Source organism: Cimex lectularius, unplaced genomic scaffold (genome assembly GCF_000648675.2).
Source record: "Cimex lectularius strain Harlan isolate CLEC.00 unplaced genomic scaffold, Clec_2.1 scaffold114, whole genome shotgun sequence".
Taxonomy (NCBI): Eukaryota; Metazoa; Arthropoda; class Insecta; order Hemiptera; family Cimicidae; genus Cimex; species Cimex lectularius.
This window is the reverse complement of record NW_019392782.1, coordinates 337,000-345,819: the sequence shown is the minus strand read 5'-3', so window position 1 is coordinate 345,819 and position 8,820 is coordinate 337,000. Positions and strand designations below refer to the sequence as shown.

Below are 8,820 nucleotides of genomic sequence, written 5' to 3'. Positions count from 1 at the left end.
GCGGGATTCGAACCCACGATCTTCGGCTTGATACACTGACTTTTTCATTTCAACTAAAACTTTATATAAAAAGATTAATTAATTGAAATAATGAACTATTTTGATTTCAAGTTCTATTGTTGTTTTAAGTGTACAATGTGTACCTCAAATATATTAGCGATAATTATTTAGAAATCGTGAGATGCGGACCATTAACCAACATGAAGGCGAAGCTTCTGCAAACAAAAAGAGAAAAACTGATTCAGATCTTGAAGTCGATACCAATGTCGTCTCTGGGGCGTCAAATGATTTGATAGATGTGAGGGTGCAGCTGGACGGGGAGAGGCGACTGCGGGTAATCCTCGAAGAAGTGGTAGAGCAGCGACGTATCTAGCCGAAGGTCGTCGGTTCGAATCCCGCTCGTGACAATGACTTTTTTATCTCAACCAATACCTTTCATAAATATTAATTAATTGAAAAATGTTAATTGGTCAATCGGACCACGAACTGTAATGGATTTAATTATTTATTTAAATGATATTGATAATAATGTGAGTTTTTTCAGTGTCTCAGTTTCAGTCAGTGTTTCCCACATAAGCATTCACTCTTATAAATGCAATCACCAAACTTGTCATAACAAAATAATATTACCTTTAATAAAAAAAATTATATATAAAGAAATACCTCAGTGGTCTAACTGATATTCCAAACTCTAGGCTCTTCTACTACACGTACATTCACGCTTATAGATACAATCACATACCTTTTTTTATACTAACGAACAAGATTACCTTCGATATAATATCGTATATACATACATAGGGTGACTGGCGATAAAAATTTCAGATGTTTCTACTCACCATATGGAACAAAAAACTTCCTATAAACTCCTGTCCAAATCTCAACGGTACAGAAATAATTTAAGGTTTTTGGTTTTTTTATCGACTTAGGTCTATTAAATTGCTTATAAATTTCAGACTTACTGGCTGTAGAAAAATCTGGTTTGTGCCACCTGAATGAAAGTTAAGTTGAATTGATGAAAAAATTCTGCACGAAAAATTCAGAAAAAATAAAAATGTGTGGTGATTAGTGACCATTAATCGATATTTATTTAGAAATCGTGAGATGCGGTCTGGTGTGATGTAGGTTTCAGAAAAACATTTTCTTTATCGTGCCAACGTTTCGATCTTTATTGAGATCATCTTCAGGGCCTGGGATTTACAAACATTGTTTACATTAACCAAATATATTTTGTATGTGGAAAAGTGAATTTATACAATGCAAAATATATATTTTTTTATATATTCAAAATATTTCTACTCACTCAAAGTATTTGTCTTCTGTATAATTAAAGATGAACACTTTGAGTGAGTAGAAATACTTTGATTGAATATAAAAAATATATTTTGTACTGTATAAATTCACTTCTCCACATCCAAAATTATTTGTTAAATGTAAACAATCATATCTACATCAAACACAAGCATACATGAGACTTTATAACTTAAACTTAACTGATATCTCTTTGAACAACTATAAAAGGAGACAAAAGATCATACGTATAATTACAATAATGAACTATTTTAATTTCGCGTTACACCGGTGGTTCAAGGGAGTAGACAGGCTTGTACGATATCTACATGAAAACCAGCGTAGAACTTTCAAATTAATTAATGAATTAATGACAAATGGCAGAAAGTATGGAAAATTCAAAAGGTGGGGTCGAGATAGGAAATTAGTGTCCGAGTGGATCGAGGTCACGATAGCTCAAGTGGTAGAGCAGCGGCGTAACAAGCCGAAGATCGTGGGTTCGAATCCCGCTCGTGCCATTGACTTTTTTATCTCAACTAAAAACTTTAATTAATTGTAATATATTAATTGGTCAAACTGACCACTAAATTAGCGAATTTAGTACAACTACTGTTGAATACACTTTTGCGGCTTATTTAGACTTAGGCATTTTTTCTCAGACTGATCCCATATTTGTAGCATATTCCATGTCAATGTTTTGCTTGAAGCGAAATGCTTATAATGGATTCTTTACCCTTTGCAGAAATAAAAAACTATTACATGACAAAAATCCACTGTTTTCCTTTTTTAAAGTAAGCTTAAACAATTATTACACATATTAGTTCTCGAAGAAAATTTCGATCGAAGAACACGAATGAAAAAAAATTTAGCTGATCTCTTTTTACAGAATGTAATCAATAATAGATAAATTGCTTAGAACCACAAGAAGAATAAAATAGAATTGTTGAAAACGAACTTATTTCACTACTTAATATATTAAATTTTCACCGCTTTCTGCTAAGTTAAATATACTTATAAAGTACGGGGGAAAAATGGCAAAAAGAAGGGAAAATTCAAAAAGGTGCGGTTGAGATGTGAAGTTAGTGTCCGAGTGGAGTGAGGGCACGATAGCTGAAGTGGTAGAGCAGCGGCGTATCTAGCCGAAGATCGTGGGTTCGAATCCCGCTCGTGCCATTGACTTTTTTATCCCAACTAAAAACCTTAATTAATTGTAATTATTTGATACGTTCAGATCAATCAGTTAATAGCACAAACTGTGAATCATCATTGAAAAGCGTTTTGCACTCTAAGAGTTTTCCGATCTTTAATAGCCTAACTGCTTAAAAATATAGCAAAGCTTCCAGAGGAACTTAAGGCGAATGACGTTCTGGGGATGCCAAGTTCAAAATACCCGACAGAGCTACTCGGAAAAAAAGATCCCAGTTAATATCGACTATATATGGGGTATAGGGAGTGTACCATAAACCGGGACTATATAGCAATTTCGTACCGTTTTTTAAGATACGACAGTCTCTACTGAACACAGTGCCAAGGAGATCTGGGTGTTACCAAAAAAGAATAGCCACTGGAATTCCAGGTGCGACTAAAGGCAACTAACAAAATTGTAGTAAAACACGAATATATTTTTTTAAACGTAAGTCGCTTTTGTCTGATTTTACTTTGAATCGTACATGTTTGTGTATGTTTCGATGCAGTTTGCCGGAAAAGAACATCAGGGTTATAAGTAGGGTAAGGCCCCCTTACAGCCTCCCACCAAGTCTATGCGTCAAAGAGGGCTGGGTTTTGATCCATTATTATATTATGGTTGAATAAAAGATTACGATTTTTAAAATTGAAAGTATTTTATGGTTTTGTTTAGAGTACAGACATCTTTAGCTACTAGAATATCTTCGGCTCGATCTAGAATTTTCGGGCGTTTTCCAAATCTTCCTATTTTTTCCAGTCTCGTTGTTTTATAAGACAAACGCTAGTTTTTATTAGAGGTATTCCCTAATTGCTTAGCCAGAATGTAGTAATTTGTCATTCCTCCAATGGACGAAAGCCTGAAAAAATGCGGATGGCAAATCCAGAATCAATCAGATCCCATTTGTAATCATTTTTGCCACGTTACTCCGAATGTGTCGGTATGAAAGAAATAACTTCATTTATACTATTATTGACCAATTTGCCTTGAAGCTTCGACCGGTTGGGAACTGTCACGTAATGTCAAAGTGGGAAAAACGATCCATAAAGTTGGAAGATTCAAAATTAGGAGAATTTCTTTCCCTAGAAGATTCAAGATTTTGATTGTTTCTGAATTCACAAAGAAAGCATAATAATAGATTCAACTTGATCAGCAGTAGCTGTATAAATTAAGTCCAAAGCCCCGAAGCAGCCCGTTTCCCAGTTACATAACAAAGACAAGAATCCGGCACATTGAGTCCCCGGGATTATTTACGGCTGGTTACAAAACGCCGATCGATTACCGGTGATCAACTAATAATTCAAAATTACACGATAAGCCCTAATTGATTCACCTACCGATTTTTCACGCTCATCTTTAAGCATAACTTACACACGGCGACGGTCGAGGGATGTATAATTAGAAGACGGTCCGAGCGGGCATTAAAAATCAATTTTCCCCTTACATATTCAATATCGTGACCGAGACGATACAAGATCATAACGCCGTTCCCTTAGGGCCTAGGAAATAATAGGAAAAAGTTAATAAAATAAAGCTCATCGTGTTCAACACACAGCATTCTTCGAAAATAATTAATTTTTTATGTTAAGCTACTTCCTTTCAAAAACACTTGGTACGTCAGGTTTGGAATTTTAATAAAATTATTTTTCTCCGTTCTTTGAGGTAAACGAATGAACTTAGTAAACCTTCCTTTCTGTAAAAATAAGCCGTGTTTGGTCTCTCACCAATACAGAAAAGGAAGGCCTTACACAAAGCGGACAAGTATGCCGTCTTAAGCATTCAGTCCTTCCAACATTGTAAGAACAAATCCACTACCAATTCAGGACAAATGTTCCGAGCAAGTTACCTAGAAAAGAACTACTTACACTTACCGTACATATCAAACTTAAGTCCTTGGTACAACCTTCTCAATTCAGTGGAAATATGATGTAATAAGATTCCCAACCTGACAAACCTAGTTCCTCTCAAATCCATTATATTTAGTAGTCTGATTGGCCAAATTACTTCTTTCAATTAATTCTTCTTTGTATGTAAAGTCTTGATTGAAATGTTAAAGTTAGTGTCCGAGCGGGATTCGAACCCTGATTTCACGACATTTGAACAATGGCAAAAAGGAAAATTCGAAAGTTTGTACGTTGAGATGGGGAATTGTGTCCGAGTGGATCGAAGTCACGATAGCTCAAGTGGTTAGAGCAGCGCTGTATTGAGCCGAAGGTCGAAGGTTCGAATCCCACTCGTGCCAATAACTGTTTTATTTCAACCAAGACCTTACATTCAAAGAATAACTAGTTCCTTATTATTCTTCAAAATGCAACGATCTTCCTATTAGTTCTCTTACACCACTCTGCGCAGCAGGTGTACCTCATGGTAGACACTAGCTATTTTTGTTGGGATAAAAACCACTCACTCTGTGAAATAAATCAGCTTTCGCTCACCGCTCGCACTCACCAAATTTAAATTACCCATAATTCAATGTGTAAAGTTGCGCGTTTTTCGAATTTTGGGGAACCCGGGCCAATCATAAAGTAGTCTGAATTAGAGGGTTGTTAAATGAAAGAAATAACTAACTGTTAAACCTTAGGGATAGGGATTAAAGAGGCGGCCACACGGCCTTCTGCACCTCGACCTGAATAGATCTTTTGTGCTCTCCTGTTTTAAATGGGAACCAGCTTCAGGTTGTTAATCAGCCTCCATGGCTTTGCCAGCTGCTTCTTAGTGTAGGATCTTGCCTGCGGTTTTTCTTGTCCTAGTTGCAAGAACCTGCACCTGCATGGACCTCTGCGGTCTCCTCCTCTTCCTGGCAGTATCTTCACTGTGTTTCCTCTGTCTGTACTCTTACATGAATCTCCTTTCTTAAGTGTCTTGCCATGACTCCAACCAGAATCTTGGTTCGGTTGCGCTTGCCTTCCAGTAATTCTTTTTTAAGTTTTGTGGATGGTCCTTCTAAGAATCTCTTCGCGTGCCTCTTACCTGTGGTATTGTTCCACCAGACTTTGGACTCATTAAGGATTTATTTTAAGATGTATCCTCTTTTGTGGCAGGTTGCTCAGCTGCAGTAGAGTTCAGGACCCAGAGAGTCCATGTTGGCCCCCTTTTTGGCCAACATGTCAACCTTTCCGTTGCCTCTATGCCCCGAATGTCCAGGGACCAGTGAAACAATGAAGAAAATATTCAATTTACTTAGGATTATTTCCTCCTCTTGCGTTGATCATTTGACGTGGCATCGATTTTATGAGGGTTTGAATGCAGTGCCCTGGTATATTTTCACAATGCTCTAACAGCGCCATTCTTAATTTTTGCAAATTCTCTGGCATCAACGGGCGACTTTTTATACTCTTTGACAACTCGTCCCAAAGTTGTTCCATGGGTTGTTCCATTTATTTCGAGACTATATGCTGGTCACTCCAAACATTGAATTGAAGCCAATTCCAAGTAGTCATGAAAGATCCTAGCTGTACATGTGTATAGGTGTTTACTCAGATACCACCGACCGGTGTAGAGTCCTATCAGTTCTCCTTTTTCCTTATCTAACTGTAACAATATGTTTGCCAATTTTGGTTATGGTTTATCAATCGCGAGTTTAATGTGTTAGGCTCGACCTTTTGTTTTTGTGGACCCATTCTGCAAAGTAGATGTAGATCTTGTTACTCCAAAAATAAGTTGTGGGTTTCTATGTGGTCTTGCAGATCTTCATCTTACCAGTTTGTCTGCTTTTTCATTACGAAGAAACTTTCACGTCTTACACTCAAGATATTGCTAGGTCGTCACGTTCATTCATCCGATTTGAACATACTTAGTATGTACATGTTATTACACCATGTGTCTCAAGCGAAATTTTTATTGTTACAGTGCACACAGGCCATTCCGGGATACTTAGGTAGCTCCTCGCCAAAGAAAGACTACGGAGATGACTTTCATGTGGAGCACAAACGCTTCAAAGAATAAGGTGTGGTCTCTCCGCAGATTTTAAACAACTTTTAAAGCACAGAAGTGGTTATAATAATGTGAGAGGGTTGATGTGGTTAACCAATATAAATATCTTGGAGTTGTCCTAACTTCCAGACTCTCTTTTACCCCTCATCTAAAATCCGAAGCTTCAGTGGCGAAGGTTGCTTTGAATAGAACATGGTGTTACTTTTTGGCCCAGAATCTAATCCTGGTTTACTCTAAGTACAAGGTATTTAATGCTGTGTGCCGTTCTATTTTGTGTTATGCAAGGCCAGGTGTGGAGGTTCCAGGATTATGAAGTGATAGAAAGAGTGCAACGTTTTTTTATTAGGAAGATTTTCTCACTGCCTAATTCTACTCCAAACTATATGCTTTGTATGGAGACGACAGTGGATAAAATTTTCCTTTTTACGCTTTCCCTCCATTTTTCATTTGTTTTAAGGGTACTTAAGGGCCCTGTTGCTCGAATCTCCCAAACTACTGCTCTCGAGGTTATTAAATCTAATGGTTCTTGGTTTCGGCAATAGAATACTTTAGCTTCTCAATATGGTTGCGATTTTTCTTTTTGTTTAGAAAACCTCTCGAGTTGGCCCAATTATACCATGAAACTGAGCAGACACGTGATCAACATCGTGTGAGTTGTGAGCATCGGGCTCAGGTCTCCAACAGGTATCTTCTCTTTAAGGCCCTAGACCACTCTAAAAAAACCTTTAACCTAAATGTTCAAGCTAGTGGGTCTATAAAACTTCCGACTCTTCGATGGCTTCTTAAACACCAGAAAGTGTTCCTCAATTTTGTGCCATGGAAGGAAGACGACGGAAATTTCTTGCGCACGCTCTGTAACCTAAGAGTTAGGGAAGATATCTTTCATTTTGTTGCCCAGTGTCCCATACTGTCTGAACTCCGTATCCTGTATCTAGGGTATAAATCGCTTTCCAGGTCTCAGCTGCTTGATCTGTTAAATATCGTGGATATGGAGAGGTCGAAATGTCTAGCACACTATGCACGTCATGCCTGGCAATATAGGTACGATTATAATACCGAGTCATAATTGTTTAACTTGTATCTAAAATCTTTATAATTTCTATTGTTTTCTATTATTACCATTATTATATAGTTTAATTTTATTTTTTTTATTTTTCGCTCGCCTGAAAAAGAACAGCCAACTTCCGGCAGACGGATAAGCATCCATGCTGTAAAATGCTTTTAATATTGTATATTATGTAATGCTTCTCTTTAATGTAAATAAAGCATGTTATCTATCTAGTGGTTATAATAAGAAATTCATTCGATACTTGAAGCAAACAAACGTATATGGTCGCATATAGGGAGCCATCTCATACGTAGGTTGAAATAATATCTGTAATTTGAATGAATCTGTTATTAACGTAATAGTTATATTACAATTAATTGGTCAAGCGGACCACGAAATTAGTGAATGTAATAGTTATAGTATGTTTTGTTTGTTGGAATATCTAGTACCCACAACATACCAAAAAAGTTATTTAGTTGTATATATTTGCATATTTTTTCAGTGTGATAGGGGATGAACTGGCCTAATAACAACAACCCTGAACTACCCAATTGTACGAATGTATTTATTTGCGTGGTATTAAGTATGTACGGATACAGCCTGTGGAATATCGAGTACCCACCAACTTGTCGAATCGATTAGGTTAATAGTTCTAACTGCTAGGCGGCCGAACAAAATCCACTATTAGTAACTTATTGCAAATAGGTTTTGAAGGGTAAATATAAAAATAAACATTATAAATAAAAAAAGATGATCAGGGACGTCCATAGGACTTATGACTTTCAACGACGCGCACGACTAAGATATCCAGATTTTACCTTTTGTACAGGCTTTTGAATTATTTGGCGGTCACGATTTTAATTCTAAGAATCGTGCTGAATATTTTTGTATTAAAACCTGTTTTAATTTATGTACACCGTGATAATAGTCAATATATTTATATTTATGTTTAAAATCTCTTTTGAAATTAACATTTTGGAAACAGCTGAAATTTATTGAAATTGTGCGAGATAAACGCGTTGTATTATAAATATAAAAATATTAATTTAATTTTAGACAATTTAAGGATATTAAAACACCGAAACCCCGAGGTTGATATGACCTCCGCTGTTGCTAACCCTCATTTAAAAAAGTTAATAAATAAGGCTAATAAAACAGACAATTAATGTTTTCCAAATTAAACAGAATTCTATCCTTCAACCCTGACCCTTGTAAATCGTCATGAGGTAGTTTATAAGCCTTTATAATTCATTTATAACTATATAAATAAAAATCATATGCTATAGGGTATCGTTTACATCGTTGTTTCCTTGGTACAGGGTAGTCTTGCATAAACCCGAAAAAAATTTGGTTACAATAAAGTAAA

General features: G+C 36.3%; 1 non-coding gene across 1 annotated transcript; it reads left to right on the top strand.

Annotated features, from left to right (window-relative positions):
- Positions 1-1,735: 1,735 nt before the first annotated feature.
- Trnav-aac lies at positions 1,736-1,808 on the top strand. Its single transcript has one exon. It is a non-coding gene; the product is annotated as a tRNA-Val (tRNA).
- Positions 1,809-8,820: the final 7,012 nt, after the last annotated feature.